Source organism: Podarcis vaucheri, assembly GCF_965113315.1.
Source record: "Podarcis vaucheri genome assembly, chromosome: 14".
Classification (NCBI taxonomy): Eukaryota; Metazoa; Chordata; class Lepidosauria; order Squamata; family Lacertidae; genus Podarcis; species Podarcis vaucheri.
Window position 1 is genome coordinate 18,857,443 of NC_138752.1, and position 21,443 is coordinate 18,878,885.

Here is a 21,443-nt window from a genome sequence, read left to right on the forward strand (position 1 = left end):
TAATGATGATTAACTAGAGTTTATTTGTTTTTAAAGAGGAAGTGGAAGCTGTAGCGGTTTGGGAATTTAAAGAAAAGCAAGCAAACAAAGGATATGTTTTTAGCATGTTTCATTGAATAGATACCATTATCATCATCAACAACAACAGCAACAACATCTCCTTTTGGATTTGACTCTGTTATTCCTCTGCCCATCAGGAATAACACACTGTTTTGAATGTACGTACATACTGTCCAGTCCAACCTTCCCCCAACTTGGTACACTCCAGATGTTTGGGACTAAAACTCCCATCACCTCCAGTCAGCACAGCAACATCTGGAAGGCACCAAGGTGAGGAAAGATGGTGAAGTCTAAGAGCAAGCTGCACTGCCTTTCTAAGGCCTCCATTTTCTTCCTTTTGAAAAACTGACCTCAGCAATCTACCGCTAGATGGCAGTCTGGCAAAGCACTCCCTTAAAAAAAGAGAGAGAGAAATCTAGACGCATACCAACTTGCTTGGGCCTGTTTTGGGAGAAGGGTGGAGACTCAGACACCATTCCTATGCTACGGGTGGGACATTAAACATTTTTTAAAACTCCCCTATACGGGGCTGCCTTCAGATGTCTTCTAAAGGTTGTATAGTTACTTATCTCCTTGGCTCGGGGGTTGCATAACTCCTTACCCTCCAACATTTCTCCAATGAAAATAGGGGAAAGCAGGACGTTGTGGGTACAAATCAGAAACTGGGACAACTTCTGTAAATCCAGGACTGTCCCTGGAAAATAAGGACACTTGGGGGGCCTGCACTTGGATGGCAGGAACAAATTCATGGAGGCAGTGGCGTAGCTAGGCGCTTGGGTGCCTGGTGCGGGGGCGTGTCCTGCAGCTAGGGGCGGGGTGTGCTGCCCATGGGGGCAGGGTAATCCATGCCCATGGGGACGGGGCAAACCTCTGCGATGCTTGGAGCTTTCCCACTGCCTTCCCCTCAGTTGTAGGGTGGCTGAGGGAGAGGCAGTAGGCAGACGCAAGTCCCACACTGCCGTTTCAGGCAGCACAGAACCTGCAGGCGTCTAAGCCACCACGTCACTCCTAAAAAGTTTTGTGAGGAGACGGAAGGTAAAGCTATCCTAAAGTCCTCCGGCGCTGATTTGTCTCCAGCACGAGGGTAATGTGGCAGTTATCTGAGTGCTAAAATATCATAGAATCATAGAGTTGGAAGAGACCACAAGGGCCATCGATTCCAACCCCCTGCCAAGCAGGAAGCACCATCAGAGCACTCCTGACATATGGTTGTCAAGCCTCTGCTTAAAGACCTCCAAAGTAGGAGACTCCACCACACTCCTTGGCAGCAAATTCCACTGTCGAACAGCTCTTACTGTCAGGAAGTTCTTCCTAATGTTTAGGTGGAATCTTCTTTCTTGTAGTTTGGATCCATTGCTCCATGTCCGCTTCTCTGGAGCAGCAGAAAACAACCTTTCTCTCTTCTCTATGTGACATCCTTTTATATATTTGAACATGGCTATCATATCACCCCTTAACCTCCTCTTCTCCAGGCTAAACATGCCCAGCTCCCTTAGCCGTTCCTCATAAGGCATCATTTCCAGGCCTTTGACCATTTTGGTTGCCCTCCTCTGGACACGTTCCAGTTTGTCAGTGTCCTTCTTGAACTGTGGTGCCCAGAACTATGGCTGGACAAATATCAGAATCTGATCAGATCAAGCAGTTCAAGGAATTTCTTGGGACATATAACAAACGGACAGAAACCTGCTTCCTGGATTGTGTGAAAGATTTCACCGCCGAGAAGTCAATCCAGAATAAACTGACTTGCTCAGAGCACTGCTTACAGAAGTATTTGAAAATGACCCAGAGGATATCTATGAGGTTTCAGGAGTACAGTGGTACCTCTGGTTGCAAACGGGATCCATTCTGGAGGCCTGTTCACAACATGAAAAGAGCGCAACCCGCAGTGGCATGCCTGCGCACGTGTGGGTTGCAATTCGCTGCTTCTGCACATGCGCATGACATCATTTTGCACATCTGCGCATGCACAAGTGGCGAAACCCAGAAGTAACCCTTTCTGGTACTTCTGGGTTGCTGTGGGACGTAACCTGAAAGAACGTAACACGAAGCAAACGTAACATGAGGTATGACTGTACCACATTCAGCAGAATGAAGCTCTGGCTGCCAAAGCAGGACTTCTTGGTGGGCCGGAAGTACCGGAACAGGTTTCTTCCGGGTTTCAGCGCTCACGCATGTGCAAACCACTAAATCACACTTTGCACATGCGCAGAAGCGCCAAATTGCAACCCACGTGTGCACAGATGCGGCGCTGCGGGTTGCGAACGTGCCTCCTGCACATATCACGTTTGCAACCCAAGCTTCCACTGTATTTGGAAGAGGAGGCAGAGAAATATAAGATTCTACTTAGTGCTTTTTTTCTTTAAAAAGGTTTAGGGGTACTCTCATTTTCCTATTCATATTGAAAGTCTGCCCCTCAATGAGGCCAAACTTAGATTCACTAAATGTTTAGGGGTATGCATACACCTGCATACCCTCAAAAAAAAAGCACTGGTTCTACCCAACTCAGAGCAGACGTATTGAAACAAATAGACCTAAGTGAGTCATGTCCATTAATTTGCATTGGTCTATTCTGAATATGACTAACATTAGAAACATCTCATAATCACCCAATCTATTTTTCTCTCCCTGAAATGCCATTTCTTTTTATGTAAATGCCTGCCAAAGGAATTGGACCTTCCCCATAAGATTCTTTGGGATGGAACAAATAAGGAAATTGGGAGGCGGCTATTCTGAAAGTGCTCACTAAAAACAAACTATGTAGGATGAAGTTCGTGCTGAGGGGACAAATACTGCGCCATGGTAACCTACAGTCTGCACCAGCAAAATGTGAAATCTGTGATCCATGTAGACATTCCGCCTCCTGTAGCTCTAAATGAGACCGAGCCACAAACCAAGAAGGTGACATTTTGAATATTGGCTCGGTTATGAATTCACTAGGAAACCTTGGGCAAACCTCTTTCAGCCTCAGCTTCCCATCTGCAATATGGCAACAAAGCGGAGCAGCCTTGCAGGGCTGTTTTAAAGGCGCATAATAAGATTGTGCAAATGGAGCATGCTCAACTCTCCAAAGCCCATTATAAATACTAAGTAGTGTGATAAGCCATAATTGTACCATTTCTTTTCTTTGGGAGTTGATTCTGTTTTCCTTGAAGTAAAAAAAACCAAACCTGTTTTGCATGTGTTTCTGTTAATTAGAGGGAAAGAATGAAGCCCCATTCGCTCCAGAGATTCACCTGGCATTGTCCACATGCAAGTATATTTTCAAAGCATAAGGACTAGGAACCTGAAAGAATGGGTGGTAAGACAGGCAAGCAGATAGATAACAGAGGCTAAGTTCCAAACCCAAATGCTGAATTCATTGCATTTGACTGTTCCCATGGCATCAATGGTGATTACTCGATTAGGGCAATTCTGGCACTGCCCCACTAATCTCAATTTGCCCTCACCTGCCTGCCTTCTTACAACCAATCAGGGGATGGCTCTGCCTGTCATTGGCTCTGAATCCACCAACTGCTGGTCTCCCCGCCTCCTGCCCTCCCAGCCCCAATGGGCACCGGCCGCCACACAGGAGCACATGGGGCACAAACACAGCCCTGACCCCACAATATTCCTCTTAAAACCTCATCCAGCATTCCAGACCGTTGTCACTCCATAAAGGTAAAGGTAAAGGGACCCCTGACCATTAGGTCCAGTCGTGGCCGACTCTGGGGTTGCGGCGCTCATCTTGCTTTATTGGCCAAGGGAGCCGGCGTACAGCTTCCAGGTCAAGTGGCCAGCATGACTAAGCCACTTCTGCCAAACCAGAGCAGCGCATGGAAACACCGTTTACCTTCCCTCTGGAGCGGTACCTATTTATCTACTTGCACTTGGACGTGCTTTCAAACTGCTAGGTAGGCAGGAGCAGGGACCGAGCAACGGAAGCTCACCCCGTCAGAGGGATTCGAACCGCTGACCTTCTGATCAGTAAGTCCTAGGCTCTGTGGTTTAGCACACAACAAATACCCCTTATGCCAATGCCCACCGCTTTAGAATGCCATGTGTACCGTATGAGGAATTTTAATCTGGTAGTCCTTGTAGAGACAAGACAAGTTCATTCGCTGTTTCCTGACTAACAGATGCTGGCTGAGATGACACTGTATAATCAATGGTTACCTGGCCATTTATATGCTGTTTATTCTAATTATAGTTTCAGTTCCTGCTTTCACTTTCCCTACCCACCCCCACCCACCCCCGTTCCCCCTCTCCAAATCTATTTTTTGCAGCCTGTAAAAGTAAACACCACTTTCAGCCCAATGTAATTCTTCCACTCCTCTGACTGTGCATCACACAGTTAACGAGAGAGAGAGAGATTCCATCTGTGAGCTGTGCAATTGAGCAAAAAAATAAGAGTCTGATGGCTGGAGGATGGAAAGAGAGAGAGAGGAAATGCTAAGAGGAAGGGGAGCCATGGCAAAGGGTGGTAGCTCAGTGGCAGAGCTTGTGCTTTCCATGCAGAAGGTTCCTGGTTCAATCCCCATCACCTCCAGGTAGGGCTGGGAAGAACCCTTATCAGGAGAGCTGCTGCTTACAGTCAGTGTGGGCAATACAGTACTGGACTAGATGGACCGATGGTCTGGTTCAGCATAAGACAGCTTCCTATGTCCCTGTGTTTGAAAATTATGGGTCTACTCAAGTTGAAATGGCATTACAGTGGACGCTCGGGTTGTGAACCTGATCTGTGCGGGAGGCACGTTCGCAACCCGCAGCGTCCACAACCCGCAGCGCCATGTCTGTGCATGCGCAGGTCGCGATTCAGTGCTTCTGCACATGCACAAAGCACGATTTAGTGTTTCTGTGCATGTGGAAGTGCCGAAACCTGGAAATAACCCATTCCAGTACTTCTGGGTTCGGTGCAGTGCGCAATCGGAAATCGTGCAACCCGAAGCATCTGTAACCAGAGGTATGACTGTAGTAGAATTTCCAGGCAGGGCTGGCATCAGGGGTCAGCATTGGCAGGCAGCAGTCAGGATCTGCATTGCAGTAGGGGTCCTCGCATCATCCCCGCTCATCCTTTTCCTAGCTGTTACTACCTGTTCACCCACCAACTCCAAGCATCGTAAAAAGAATGTAGGAAGTGACCTTACATTGAGTCAGGCCATTGGTCCATCTAGCTTAATATTATCTACACTGATTGGCCAACTGTGTACTCCAATAATGAGTAGCCATTGACCATCACCAGTGAATGCTATAATATCCAAGTTTAGAACATCATTATGATGATTTCTCTCTCTTTAGTTTGGATTATTCATTTGTTATCAATCCTGTGTGGGAATATCATTTTGCTTTTCTTTCTTATGTTTGAGAGTTGGTGGATTTATTTTATTTTTACAGAAGGTGTATTTATTTATTTATTGCATGTGTATATTTTGACAATTATATGTGTATGTGTGTGTATGTGTGTTCAAAAAACTGAGGTTCCTGATTTGAACATGTTTAATGCACTTTCTTTTATTCTTGAAGCATCTCACTGCTTCCACGCTTGCCATCCTGCAAACTCTGCTTTTCTGATTCTCCTCTCCCCCCCCAAATATGTATTTCCCTTTGTAAAGGGGATCTTTAGAAGAGTCAATCAAATTCCTGATTTATTTATTTTTTATTTAAGGCAAATTAGTTGTTTAAAAACAACCAAGCAAAACATTATCAATCAGCACATTAAAATATCCTAGCATCTTTTCAGGTTGTTTGGGTTTACACCCCCTATCTCTAGCTCTTCCCCCTCCCTCCCTTTTCCATTTAATTTCAACGACAATGCTCCCACTTTGATTGACGTTAAAATTATTTATTGTCACATTGTGGGTGTTCAGTACATTGTGTTTGCTTTGCAGCTGAGAAATGCTCTCTGTCTTTAGCAAGCTCCTTGTTTCCAAAGAACCAGTCTGGCCACCCTTTGCTCACTGGCAGAGTGTAAAAATAACATTATGCTTTCTACATGCAAAAATTACCTGAGATTAATGTTCAGTTTGGGCCATTGTTTACCAATTTTAAGGAAGCTGGTTTGTATTACAAGGCACGAAGGTATCATAAAGGCCAATTCATGGCATCTAGATAGGTTATGGTTGAACATGAAAGAAGAGATTATTTTTAAGCATCAAGGTTGGGGGAGAAATACAATTCTGTTTGCATTAAAAGGCAAATCTCCCTCATTCACACGTATTAAACCCATAAGCAAAAAAAACGAGACGCAGCCATCCTTCCAAATTCACACTTCTCCAAATTTTGCAATGCCAAACAATGTGTACACGATGCATATACTGGGGTAAAAGTGTGCATGATAATCCATATATCAGTGAAACCAGCATATGAAAATGCATTATACTAGGAGAAATCTAAATATTAGAGGAAATACGCTTTGCAAAAATGTGTACATCAGGCAAAATGGCATACAAAAATGTGTATATTGTGAGAAATTTGTGCTATAATGCTAATGAATTCTCATGAGGACCCCTAAAAATTTTTTAAAAAGCAAGCTGATGGGAAAATGTGCAAAACTGAACTTAAGACTAGGAACACGAGAAACCGAGAGAGAAACCAAAACTGACAAATGCGCCCATCCTTACAAACACCTCTCTGATTCATCCACCTTTAGAAATCTCCACCTTTAATGCTCCGCTAATTGTTTCAACCCAGTCAGTGTAGACAACTGCTGAGTTAGATGGACCAATGGTCTGACTTGGTACAGGGCAACTCCATATGTTCCTATGGACATGGGTGGCGCTGTGGTCTAAACCACTGAGCCTCTTGGGCTTGCCGATCAGAAGGTCAGTGGTTTGAATCCCCACAACAAAGTGAGCTCCCCTTGCTCTGTCCCAGCTCCTGCCAACCTAGCAGTTCAAAAGCACACTAGTGCAAGTAGATAAATAGGTACCGCTATGGCAGGAAGCTAAACGGTGTTTCTGTGCACTCTGGCTTCTGTCATGGTGTCATGTTGCGCCAGAAGCATTGTAGTTCTGCTGGCCACATGACCTAGAAAGCTGTCTGTGGACAAATGCCAGCTTCTTCAGCCTGAAGAGAGATGAGTGCCACAACCTCACAGTTGCCTTTGACTGGACTTACCGTCCAAGGATCCTTTACCTTTGTGTGTGTGTGTTCCTATGTATGGAAAGGCTTCCATTCAGTCCATTCAGTCCATTCCATTCAGAAAGTTGGATGGGACCTAAAGGGTTATCTAGATCAGCCCCCTAGAATGCAGATATAGCTGACCACTCTATGCTACTTGGACTCCCTTCATGCCCTATGGCAGAGCTGTAGCTATAGGGAGATAGCCAGGTTTTTGCCTCCAGAGGGGAGCCAAACTAGGCCTTTGACCCAGGTGAAATGAAGCCTAGTTTTGTCCCTGCCTATGCCTCCATGATTCTGTACTTAGCTGGCTTTCCTTCTAACCATCTAATCATTCTTTCAGTGTTTTCATAGCTGGATATTCTCTCTCTGCTTTTCCTCTGTCTGTTGAGTCTCTCAAGAATCTGTCCTTAGCCCTCCTCTTCTCTTCTCTTCTCTTCTCTTCTCTTCTCTTCTCTTCTCTTCTCTTCTCTTCTCTTCTCTTCTCTTCTCTCTCTACCCAGTATCGCTGGGTGACATTGAATCCCATGGTTTTCAGTACCACCGGGACACAGATGATGCCCAGCTCTAGGCTTCTCCCCTTGAACTGCTCTTCTCGCTCCAATCTGGCCTCTCTAACCGCCTCCCTGGTTTTGTTGTTTGCTTGGATGCTTCATCATTGTCTCAAACTCAATAGCCCAATTCAGGCATTCAGATGCTCAGCAGAGTAATCATGCAAGGGAAAGGCATGAGGCTGAGCAGGCCAGGTCCACCCACCCCCATTGCCGTCATTCTCATCGTCTTCCATGACTGGTTTAGCCATCAATCCTTTTTCACAGGGAACTCTGGGAATTGTAGTTCCTTGAGGGGTGGGAAATAGAGGCAGGGGTGATGCATCTCGTTTCATGGCCTGAGGTAAAACAGGAAGGTGCCGCCACCATGGCCCTGCCACCACCACCCATTGCTTCCCTTACCAGGGTCACGTGGCATTGCCTGTGGGGCAAACAGTGAGATCTGGCAAGCTCTCACAAGATCTCACCGGAAACTTCTGCTGCTGCTACTACTTCTCCACCAACCTAAATAGAGGTCTCCTAAGGGCTTTCTGGTGTCTTAACAAACTACAGCTACCAGAATCCTTGGAGGGAAGCTATGACTGTTTCTCCTGTTCTCATGGAGCCTCCCAACACACATTTTGGGACCCTGGAAAACTGGAGGTCTCCCTCCACTTCATGGAGGGCGATGTGGTCAATAATGGGTAGTGGTAGAGATAGCATACTTGCCCCTGTGGTGTGAGATTCCTCCATACCAGCATTGACCAACCAGCTGTCCCCGTCCCCCCAGATTTTCAGGGCTGCAGTTCCCATCAACTCCAGCAAAGATGGCCACTGGATGGAGCTGAGGAGAGTTGTAACCCAAAACCTAGGGAAGGCCCCAGGTTGAGATAGAACACCTAAAAATGGCCACCAAGTTGATGGTTGAACTTCTCGTCCTTCCTCAAAGCTCTCCTTTTCCCTTACACTTTCCTTATCCATTGGTGATGCTGTTCAGTTTGTTTTCAGTATTTGAGATGGTCAAATTCAAATATAAATGACTGGCTATGAAAATATGGATAGCGTTTGAAATTTGCACTAAATTTTGGTTTTAAAAAATAATAGTTCACTGTGCTAATTTATGTGCATATTTTACATTTAGCCCCCACCCCAATGTCTAATTTGCAGATACATTTTTTAGTTCAAAACCATTCTCTCCTCCCTACATTTGTTCTAGCTCATATTTTAATGATGCCTCTTGTTACTTCATTCTGGGCCTGCTTGATCCAATAGTCTTTAAATGCAAATTGAAAACACTTGCTCATTTAAATAAGCTTGATCTCCAGCCCTCTGATCAAAACTATCGTTGTAATGTTTCTAATGCTATTTGTTGTTTCCAGTGTGATTAGTGGCTGGGCTTGAGCGTTCTAAACCTAAACACCAGGAAGAAAGATATTTAGCAGAGAGACAACCTTCTCCCAGATGATTTCTTATGAATTGAGCATGGAAGGCACTGCCAAGACATCATCGCTGGAGTGCATACGGTTAGAGTCACCACTGATGTACATTTAATATGAGCTTGGATATATTCCCTTTGCAGAGCATGGGCAGCAATCCAGGGCATGGAAAGCTGGATGATGCTCAGTCCAGACCCTATTAAACAAACCAACAGCTCCACTAATCAGGATTGGTCTGATGCCATTCAAAACAGAATGAAAGCTGTTTCTCCAAGCAAGAACAGCATACTCCAGCAGGGAGCATCTCTCGCTCTCTTTCTTGTCTGATTTTTAATTTCCTTTCCCTGTTTCTGCTTGACAGTGTTCATCCTCCATAGTTAGGGTGCAGCATCTTGTGTGTTTCTGGACAGGGAGACGTTTGGCAGGTGCAGCTTCTTCTAACAAGCGAGGCAGTGCGGTGTCGTGGTTAGAGTGTTGGACTAGGTTCCAGGAACACGGTTCTTCCCCCTCTTCATTTTATCCTCACAACAACCCTGGCAGGCAGTGACATAGCATGGGTTGCCAGTGCCCGGGGCCATGGGGGGGGGAGAGGGAAACAGACAGAGTACGCATGCACATTCAACTGCCTAACGGTGTCCCACCCAGGAGATCGCAGCTGCAGAGATAAGAAAAGAAGAGTTGTTCCATTGTCTGGAGAGGTCACTTCCTGGTTAGAATGGAGAAGCCGTTTTCAACAGAGTCCAGAGACGGAAGCGAACAGCTGTATTGAGGCAGTACTGGGTTTTGAAATTTTGCACCCCTAACCATTTTGCTCCTGGGGCAACCACCCCTGCTACACCACTGCTGCCAGGGAGGTTTGGCTGAGAGGCAGTGACTGGCGAAAGGTCAGCCAGTGAGCTTTGTGGCTGAGTGTGGGATTTGAACCCTAGCCTTTCCCAGATCCTACTCCAACACTCTAAGCTAGGGGTAGGCAACCTAAGGGCTGGGGGCCGGATGCGGCCCAATCATCCTCTCCACGGACAGTCCGGGAATGTGTGTATTTTTACATGAGTAGAATGTGTCCTTTTATTTAAAATGTATCTCTGGCTTATTTGTGGGGCATAGAAATGCGTTCATTTCCCCCCCTCAAAATATAGTCCGGCCCACCACAAGGTCTGAGGGACGGTGGACCAGCCCATGGCTGAAAAAGGTTGCTGACCCCCTGCTCTAACCACTACATCACACTGCTTCCCTTGTTAGGAGAAACTGTGGTTGCCAAACGTCTCCCTGAAACAAAGGAGCTCCACCCCTTAATTGCCCAGACTACTTTCCTGGCTAACCTAAACTGCTGCCGCCTGCCCGTTCTATGCCTATACTGTATCTTTCTCAAGGATCCTGCGAAACTCCATAGAGAAGGAAAGAGCAGAGCATTCTGTTTTGTTAACAATTTGCACAGCCTTTGAAGAAGGAAGGTGCTGGAGATGTGCTAAATGCTACCATTTGTTATTTCGCAGATGCAGCTAGAAGGGGGGGGGCTATTTCTCTCTGCTTTTAAAGAAAAAAAGGAGGGGAGATTTTTTTTTTAAAAAAAAACAAGCCTTACTGTTAAAATCCCTGCAAGAGAAACTTGGAAGACTGGGAGGTATAAATTCCTTGGCTTATTTTGGGGGGCGGGGGCAGGGAGAGCTTCTTTTCTGAAAGGCAAATAAACACAGGATGGGCTGGTTCTTGCATCAGGAGAATAGCTGTGCTTCTAAAGGGCTGTATATGAGGAACGGCAGCGCTTTGAAATCGAAATAAATACATAAATAAATTAGGGAATTTGTACTGATTAAGGCACTTGTTTCCTTTGCTGCTTCTGCCTTCCCCTTTGGGTCCTGGCTCCCTGAGCCAATTGCATATTTTAAAAAGTTTTCTCTCTCCCCCCCCCCCACCGATTTCTGAAAGGAACTCCAACCTCTAAACTAAAGTTGCTTTGTGGTTGCCTAATGAACTGCAAGGGCCAGGGCAGTTTACAGCTTCCTAATTGGTTTTAAATTGCACTCACCCCCCACCCCACCCCTCTCCATGTTCCCAGTTCATAACATCTTTATGGAGTGTCCACAATGAGCACAGCCCCTCCAAGGTCACCTCTCCTGAGGGTTACAAGGAGACCACATTGCGGCCGGTCAAGGGCTCCATTGTGGGATGAACAAACTGTCCGGCCCTTTATCCCTTGTTCTCAGCCCCTCCTTCCCCTGCCCACACGGTCAGCGCATGAAAGGGCTCCTGTCGCTTTGTGATGAGAGGGAAGGGGGGCGGCGGAATACATACCTTATTCTAGATAAGGCAGAGCCATTAAGCCTAGACTGCTCATTCTCATAAGCTTCACTTCTAGATCTTGCAGTTCTTATGCTTCATGGAGGAGAAGGCCCTCAATGGCTGGCCACAATAGCTGTGCTCTGCCTCCATGGTCAGAGGCAGCAATGCTTCTGAACACCAGTCGCTGGAAACCACAGGAGGGGAGAGCGCTCTTGTGTTCAAGTCCCACTTCCTGGTTTCCCACAGGCAACTGGCTGGCTGCTGTAGGGAAAGGATGCTGGACTAAGCAGGACATTAGCCTGGTCCAGCATAGAATCATAGAATGGGAGAGTTGGAACATATCCTGAGGATCATCTAGTCCAGGGGTCAGCAAACGTACCGCGCCTCAGGCCTGTGTCTCCAGCACCGATCGCGTGGCGGGCCAGAGGGCGGAGGAGCGCATGCCCATTCGCCTGTGCACATGCTATCTCTGGCACGCTTCTGGGCCGGAGGAGCACCGGAAATAGCTTGTGCACATGTGCACCGGCTTCCTCCGACCCAGGTGTGTACCGGAAATAACGCTTGTGCATGTGCAAATAATGCTTGCTCATGCGCACAAGCTATTTCCGTTGCTCCTCCGACCCAGAAGTGGGCAGCCGCACAGCGCTGGTAAGAGTGGGTGGCAGCGGGCAGCGGGGTCACCGTGGGCCTTATCCAGCCCACGGGCCTTACTTTGGGGACCCCTGATCTAGTCCAACCCCCTGCAATAGCAGGAATATGCAGCTGCCCCATACAGGGATCAAACCTGCAACGCTGACGTTAGCAGCACCGTGCTCTAACCAACTGAGCTATCCAGACTGACGGGCTCTTATGTTCTTTTTCTATAGATCAAAAATGGGGGGGATGCATCTGTTATAGCAGATCTTACATCTGATCATTTTTATTTATTCTATTCTGGATAAAATATATTCAGAAATGCATACACTGAGGTCAAATGTGTTCATGATAAAATGTGTATTTTAATGCAACCTTTTCGTGCAGATTTTCTTCTTTTAAAAAGAAGAGTTTGGATTTGATATCCCGCCTTTCACTCCCTTTTTTTAAGGAGTCTCAAAGCGGCTAACATTCTCCTTTCCCTTCCTCCCCCACAACAAACACTCTGTGAGGTGAGTGGGGCTGAGAGACTTCAGAGAAGTGTGACTAGGCCAAGGTCACCCAGCAGCTGCATGTGGAGGTGTGGGGACGCGAACCCGGTTCCCCAGATTATGAGACTACCGCTCTTAACCACTACACCACACTGGCTCTCAAAAATTGCAGATTAATAACATAGGAAGAGCCCTGCTGGATCTTCAATCCCCATTAAGTCCAGCATCCTCTTCTTTCAGTGGCCACCCAGATGCCTGTGGGAAACCCATGCGTGAAAGCATGGCGACACTGTCGCCACCATGGAGTCCTAAATGACTTGGACACCCTTGAGCTCTTTGGTTGCTACCTATGCTCTTACTCTCAAAGACTTGGCAAAAGAGCCTTCTAGAGGAAGCCAGGAAGGCTTGATCATGGCGCTTGGACTCTGTTCACTGTAGGCTTTTGTAGAACAAAATTAGAATGCCTGGTCTAGCGTTTGTCTCCTCTGAGTGCATGCAAAGAAACACTTCCTGGCACATTGCTATTACTGCCAACTCCCTCACACTGGTTGCCTCTGTAAACGGCTGAGCCTCATCAGAGGAAGGGATATTCCATCCATCAAGACGTCCTTTGCTGTCAGAGGAGGAATTACAGCCTGACAGAGCTGTTCTTTGAGAGACTTGAAGGAGAGAGGGGTGCAGGGTTGGCAGGAGAGAGAGAAAGGGAGGCAGCCTGGAGGCAGATCAAAGCTAGGATGCGCCTCAGGCAGCCTGTAATATGTGAGCTCCTATTAGCTTGCAGAGCACTTATCGCTCTACCGGGAATTTCATCTATCACAGCCCCAGCCAGCATGGCCAGTGGTCAGAGATGGTGATCAGTGGTGCCAGAAAACCCTACTTTTGGCCAAGCCATGACTTTACCTACACTCCACATGATGTGGCTTGGCCAATACAGCCAGGTATACCAACTGGGGAGGCCTGGTATCGGTGGTAGCTCACAGGCTGAATCTCTGGCTGCCTGCCACCCTTCAGATTCCCTTTCATTCTTCTGAGAGCAGCGAGGCTGTCTTAGAGTGTGAGAAAGTTCCACATGTAATGAGAAAATATTGTTACATGCACCTCAGTCTCTGAGCGGTGAGAAACTCCAAAGGTTCCAATGCTTACCTAGGGTTCGGTCTCCTTGGAATGAAGATCTGTGGAGATGGTGGTGTTTTTAGGAGATACGGTTTTATTTACATGTACAGTGGTACCTTGGTCCTCAAACTTAATCTGTTCCGGAAGTCCGTTCCAAAACCAAAGCGTTCCAAAACCCAGGCGCACTTTCCCATGGAAAGTAATGCAAGATGGATTAATCCGTTCCAGACTTTTAAAAACAACCCCTAAAACAGCAATTTAACATGAATTTTACTATCTAACAAGACCACTGATCCATAAAACGAAAGCAATAAACAATGTACTGCAGTCACACTATCAATCAATCAATCAATCAATCAATCAATAGCTGAACTGGGTTCCACACAGTCACAAAAATAAAACGAAAAGAGCCACGAAAACAAAAATACAAAATAAATAGCAAAAACAGACAGACCTCAGTGTAACACTCAAAACAGAAGTATGGCACTCAAATCTTCAGTGTAACACTCAAATCATCAGCGTAACACTCAAAACGGAGCATGTTCAGCTTCCTAAAAAAGTTTGCAAACCAGAACACTTACTTCCGGTTTGCAGTGTTTGGGTTCCAAGTTGTTTGAGAACCAAGGTGTTTGAGAACCAAGGTACCACTGTATCTGCAACCTAGGCATAAAATGGAAGGTCTCAAAGCATTAACACTCCAACAATAGCTATTTTTAACTGTTTTTATTGATAACTTTAACGCTTCATTTTATATTTTCGTACCTTGTTTAGAGGTTTTCTTACAATCAAGCAGTATGTAAATTTTGTTAACTAAAATTAACTATTTCAATCTCCCCTTTTTACCCCTGTTTCCACTCTTAATATTCCTTTATCACAATGAAGTATTCTGGGATGATTAAGAAGGGAGGGAGAGAAAGAAAGGGGGGGTAAGGAGAAATATATTTTCTCCATGCACAAGAAACTTTCTTGATGCAAAAATAATATTTTTTTGTTAAAACTGTCCCTAATGAGGCATCCTTACAATTGTTAATTGTTACCAAGGCAATGACCCTGAGCTAGCCATCTTTAATTAACTTTGAACACATCTCCCGAAATGAGTTTCTCTGGCAAATTGCTTGCCATACCTCTCAGGCACGAAGCAGTGTCTGCAAAGCCTACCCTCCCTAACATATTGTTGCACACCAACCCAATCTCTAAGCAGTGTGAGATTCCGGGTGTTCCAGGCGCTTACTCAGAGTTTGTGTTTTGGGAATGAGGAATGTCAGAGACTGTGGTGTCTTTATTATATATGGTTTATTTGCACATATATACAACCTGGGGCTACGATGGAGGGGTTCACAGCATCAACACCCGCAAGAGGCCTCAGCCTTGGATTCAAACTGAAATCAAATATCGTGCTCTTGACTCTCTCTCCAGCTTGCTGCCTTTCCTCTAGTCTAGTTCACATTGTTGGAATTCCCAGAAAGAACATTCTGTGTGTATTAAACTATGTGAAGTTTCCAGAAGCAGTGAGAAGCTGGTTTCTTTACAAAGACACTGTGATGGCCTGGGAAACCAATTCAGAGGCTGAACCGGAGGAATCCCAGCTTGCACAGGAGTCCCCGCCTCAGGGCCGGCTGAACTGGGGCAGGGCCTTGATTCTGAAGCGCCTGCACCTGTGCCGGATCCTCAGGAGCAGGCACCAGGTGAATCCAGTACCTTCGGTGTTACTGCAGCTACCAGCAGGATGACTGGGTCGACCACCTAGCTTTGGCGGAATTCGCCTACAACAACGCGGTGAATGCGTCCACCCAGCAGACCCCATTCCAGGCCAGTTACGGTTATCATCCACGGCTGTTTCCGGATGTGCTGCCGGCATCCACGGTCCCTGCGGTGACGGAGTGGCTTCAGGAGCTCCAGTCCCAGCAACAGCTCTTGATGGAGCAACTGCGCCAGGCCAAGGAGGCGTACAAGGCCCAGGCCGACCGCCACCGCCAGGTGGGGCCGGAACTCCACGTCGGTGACCTGGTATGGCTCTCCACTCACCACCTCCACCCTTCTCGACCTTCGCGGAAGCTGGACGCCCGTTTCACCGGCCCGTTCCCCATCGTGCACCAGGTCTCGCCGGTGGCATTCCGTCTCCGGTTGCCAGCAACCCTGAAGGTTCACCCGGTGTTCCACAGGTCCCTTCGGAGTCCGGTGGCCCCACCCGACAAGTTCCACCCGAACCGTCCCCGTCCACAGCCAGTTTTGGTCCAGGGGGAGCCTGAGTACGAGGTGGAATGCATTCTGGACTCCCGATACCGCAATGGAAAGCTGCAGTATCTCATAGACTGGAAGGGGTATGGACCGGAGGACTGTTCCTGGAAACCAGCAGCCAGCATCCATGCGCCTGCCTGCCTCCGAGATTTCCATGCGGCATACCCCAGCAAGCCAGGTCCAGACCCTCGATTGAAGGGGGGGCCTGGGAGGGGGGATGGTGTGATGGCCTGGGAAACTGATTCAGAGGCTGAACCGGAGGAATCCCAGCCTGCACAGAAGTCCCCGCCTTCAGGGCCGGCTGAACTGGGGCAGGGCCTTGATTTTGATGTGCCTGCACCTGTACCGGATCCTCAGGAGGTGGTTGAGGACTCAGTGCCTACAGGTGAGTCTCCCCCTGGGTCCAATAACCCTTCAGCCTCTCCTGAACTGCAGAGGCTCAGGGCAGAGAGGCGAAGGGAACTGGTTTCTCCCAGGAGGAGTGCTCGCCTTAAGGCCAGGAGAGACAGGTCTCCTGGGGGCCAGGACCACCCCTGGCCTCAGAGAAGATAAAGGCCAGCCAGCCCGGTCCCAGGTTGTGGGAGCAACGTCGTTGATGAGCTGTTTCGGCCAGCATCCAGTCCTGTTTCCCCCAGTGTTCCTGTCCCCGTCCGGCTTCCTGCTTCGGACCTCACCTCGCTCCTTGTGAACTGTTTCCAGCCCAGTGACCCAGGACCGGACTTTGACTACCCCAATGGTAACCTTCCCTCCGGGACCAGCACAGACACTCTGAAGAATATTGCTACACATGCACAGTTTTTGGACTGAACAGAGAGAAATGTTTGAACTCTACTAACTCTCCCCACCCATTTGTCATCTCACGCAGAGCCCCTTTTGCTTTGTTCTCCTAATGGGCCATCACCCAAGTAATCACCCCATCAGGAAGCTAGCCTGGCTTTTATTTTAAACAGGGGTTAGAAGGGTCCCAATTCCACCCCCCAATTCATAAGAATATAATTTTTTTCTGGATACAGTTGGGGGAATAGATGTTGATCCTCTATTATTACTTCCATCTCCCCTCCCCACTCAGTTTTGGTGATCCTACACAACAAAGAACCTTTCTCAGATTGAGGGCCACATTCCCATTTGGGCAACCTTCGGGGGGGGGTCACATGCCAGTGGTGGGTGGGACAAGAGGCAAAAGTGGTCAGAACTATGAATGTAAATCATACCTTTGTTCAATAGGCTAGTTTCTACATATAGCCACACACCCATCTCCACTCACCATCCAGGCAGCCAATAGGCATTATCAAAGTTCAAAGACTGGCAAAAACACTCAAGGAGGGTATGAAGTAGGACAGGAAAGGGGTGTGGCCTGGAAAGAGGGTGTGTGGCCTTGGGAGAATCCCAAGGGGCATACAGAGAGGTCTGGGGGACACATTTGACCCCCGAGGCCTGAGGGAGGGTCTCTCCTTCCACAGAAGAAGGAAGATATCAAGAACCAGACATCTGTGAAGTGTGGTGTACTTTGCAGTGATGCCTTACTAAAGTCAACATAGGCTATTCAGCCATTTTCCCTTTGAGATGTAGAAGGCTGAATGCTTGTGAGGACCTGAGGCAGGAATGGGGAATCTGTGGGCCTCCAGGTGTAGTTCGACTACCCATCTCATAATCCTTGGCCCCGCTGGCTGCAGTTGATGGGGTCCAACAATATCTGAAGGGGCTCAGGCTTATCATTCCTAGACTCAAACCGAGGTTTGAATTCACATTCAGTCCTGGTACTCACCAGGTGACATTAAACCAGACACTACGGTTGAGTCCAATTTATCCCACTGAGTTGTTGCGAAAATTGGGTGGGGATGAAGGACGAACTCAGCATGCTACACTGAGTTTCTGGAAGGATTAGTAGGACGTATACCTATCATCAACAACATCAACAGCCCAGTGTATATTCATGGGGATATTAGTGGATCAATGTATAGTCATCATCAAAATATACAGAGGAGGATTTAGAGGAGCAAAGGCACTGTTTTTCTTCTTCTTTTTACTTCCAACACGTCAGCTCATGAAATTTGTGAAATCTGAAGTGCAATAAAGGACCTACATCTGCGCTTACTCTCCTCTCTTCATTCATAGAGCACACTCTTCAATACCACACACAAACACACTTTCATTCCTCCACAGTACTTATCCTCCATACTGGTACATCCTCTTTCCTTCCTGCCTTCACAAAAGCCTACAGTGAATTCAGTCCTCCTTCCCTTACAATGGATTGCAAATTCCTTAATAGGTGTTGGGCAGCATCCAAAATTTCCCCCTCTCTCCCCCCACCTCTGCCACTTTCTCTCTTTGTTTTTGCTGCTCACAGAGCGAGACTGCAAATGCTCTGAATCTTTCTTTTCTCAGCTCCCCCCTTTTTTTTTGCAAACGACAAGTTTAGCCACTGCTGAAGTAGGGTGCTGATGTTCATCTCAGATCTGTACAAAGGTCTGTAAAGAAGCATTTCAGAACCCTGGAAGAGGGTAGCATCCCACCCTCCGTCTTATGTGAGGTGGGTGCAGAGCCCAGGAGATCCCACAGGGCAGCCCCCACCATTTCCTCCCTAAGGATAGAAGGAGACCGGTAGTGCCTCTTAGTCCCTGAGACGGGGCTGCAGAGGAGGCAAAAGATCTCGCCTCCAGGGAGGGTCCCGCAGCAGCCACAGGCAATGAATTCCTTAGAGATCAGATCTGCTGCCCCGGTGGACCCTGACACCCAAGGCAGTTATGTCAGCTTGCCTCATGGGTGGATGGGCCAGCCCTGAGTAGACCAGGCCTTTATTTTGCATGAAACATCCAGTGTACTTCTCTACGAGAGAACCCAAAAGCAGCCACGGAAACACCTTCTAAATAGTGGCTCCGGAATTATGCCAAATGTAGTGATGGAATTCTGGACTGTACCATTCCGGGCATTTTAACAACAACAGCAACAATCCTGCATTTCTTCAGCACTCCTTCACCTTTTAAAATGTGTGCGCGTGCGCACGTGCACACACACACACACACACACAATCCCAAGCATGCAAAAAGAAAACTGCTAGAAGATGGGAGAGAAAGCGTTAACTTCATTCCTCTTTCTAACATGCTTGTTTGTAGGGAGTTTTATTTAATGAACCTTCAAAAGGCACCCACACACCCCAACTGGAGTCCCTGAAGTGGAACAGCCCAGAGCTGGATTACTTTAGCCTGCTGTTTTACTCTGAGTAGAGCTTTCTCAATGGAAAAGATGTACCAGCAGCTCATTTACATAAACCCACCATAAGAACAAGCAACGAGAAAAACATAGCGGGGAGTTAGCAAGGCGGGAGTAAGGAAAGGAGAAAAGAGCCTGCTTTTTGTCCAGCAATAGCTGCGCGCACACATGCACATTCAGAGCACATTTCCCACCTCAAAGAATTCTGGGCACTGTAGTTTGTTAAGGGCTGCTGGGAATTTTAACTCTGTGAGGGATAAACTACAGTGCCCAGAATTCTTTGAGGGAAAGAATGTACCTCAAAAGTATGTGAATCCAGGTTCTCAGGCAAAGCCTAATACTGTATCCTTTCTTAGACCTGCTCCTTTTAACTGAACCAATATGGTTAGAGCGTCAGAATGGGATCTGGGAGTCCAGGGTTCAAATCCCCACTCAGCCATGAAGCTCAGCCATGACCTTGGGCCAGTCACTGCCTCTCAGGTAGCCTACCTCACAGGGTTGTTTGGGGGATTAAATGGGGAGGGGTAGAGCCATGTACACCACCTTGACCTTCTTGGAGAAAAAGGTGGGAAATAAATACCACTTATTTGCATCTGCTTTGTCTACAGAAGGTCACAGGTTTGTTCCTTGTCATCTTTAGGTAGGGCTCAGAGAGACCCTTCTTTGCCTGAAATCCCGGGGAGCTGCTGCTGCTGCCAGCCAGTGTGGGCATTACTGAGGTAGATGTGTCAATGGTCTGACATAAGACAAATCCCTGTGTTCCTCTGAGCAGGTTTCCCTCACGATCAAGACGCCTGCTGTTTGTGTCTTGCTTGCTCCAGCCCTCCCCATTCTGATCTCCTTAGAAAAAGACGGGTTTTTTTTTCTTCCCTTCCAATTGCTTAGTTAGGGTGGTTGCCACGAACAACGCCTAGGATATTAAGGCATTGAATACAACAGGAAGTGAGTGGCCTTCCGACCGGGCGGTTAGGACTGCAAGGGGTTCACTGGTTGCCCCAGTTTAAGTATAACGCATTCTCCTAGCCTAGAGAACTTTCTCCGGTTCCACCCGGAACGATTTTGCCCATTCCTGCCAAGAGACCATCGCTCTCTCCAAGTTAAGCAAAAATATTTGCACTGGGTCCACTGATTCCCCGCCACCCCCACCAACAGAGCGACTGAATCCCCCCACGAGGAGCGGAGGGGGGGGGGAGCCCAAACATTTTTAGATTCGCTGAAATGTGTGGATGGACCGCGCTGTCACTTTGCAGAGGGTATTCAGCTACTAAAGATTTTAAAAAAACCTCCGGCTGATCCATAAAAATCGTGCAATTCTGCACGCAGGTTACGCGGCTTAAATCCCATTGACTTCAATAGAACCAAAGCAACCCGTGTGTAGGATTGCCAGCCAAATCTCCACAAAGGTTTGCATGTGGTTTCCATTCCTCACCATTCCCTTTTCATCATTTTTTTCCTCAACAGAAGTGAATTCAGTAAAATCCATCAGCTTCCAGCTCGAATGCAACACGGACACAAGAAATTCTCTGCAGAGATGCCATTCCAGTTCCTATTTTCCAGTTAAATTTAGGCTGCAATCCGAACTCTGTTTAACTGGCAATAAGATCAATGGAATTCAATAGCCCTTACTTCTGATGAGGGTTGCGATGTTAATGTTTAAGGTGTCCTTTTAACTCATTCTAGGGCTTGGTGGCGCGTTTCCTGTTATTTCCGTTGCAATAAAAAAGCAGACTCTAACTTTTCCTTATAGGTGTAGGTACTTCTTGTTGACACGGGGGTGTCATGACACTGACTGGCGTTTCAGTCTTTCCCAACTTTGCCTGGAAAAAAATTAGGATTGAATCTGGTACCGTCTACATGCAAAGCAGATATAATCACTGAGCTGTGGTTCTGTCCCAACTGATGGGGTCAGATTAAAAAATTAGTCTGACCATTGACTTCTAAGGATTCAGAATATTATTGCAGTGTGGCAGGTTTTTACTCCCAAAGTTGTTTAAATGATCTAGATCAACCAATACTGGAAAAGGGGATACTAAATACAGTAAAACCACAATAACACTCATCTTTAATTACTAGAATAGAACTGCAACTGCTTTAAAATATACAGTGTAGTAGTTACCAAGTATAGAGTGGGATACTTATAATATCATGGGATACTAATAATAGTTGTTCCCAGCGGTTTACTGCCTTTCAGTCCTATCTACCACTGTCCCTAAGAACAGTGACCTGGGACCTCCACACAGTGGAACTTACTTCCAAGTAAGCATGAATAGGATTGAGCTGCAATTCCATGTGCATTAAACTGGATGAGAGCATCATTGAACTCTGTGGGATTTGTTTCCCAGTAAACTTGCATGGGA

General features: G+C 47.1%; 1 long non-coding RNA gene and 1 pseudogene across 2 annotated transcripts in view; one reads left to right on the plus strand and one right to left on the minus strand.

The window, feature by feature from the left end:
- Positions 1–21,443, minus strand: part of LOC309518564 — an 89,624-nt gene that overhangs the window by 22,343 nt on the left and 45,838 nt on the right. The gene's annotated exons all lie outside the window — the stretch shown is intronic.
- LOC309519212 (mitochondrial import inner membrane translocase subunit Tim9 pseudogene) lies at positions 1,664–7,726 on the plus strand (annotated as a pseudogene). Its single transcript has 3 exons — positions 1,664–1,782; positions 2,132–2,181; positions 7,659–7,726. The product of its transcript is annotated as a mitochondrial import inner membrane translocase subunit Tim9 pseudogene (transcript).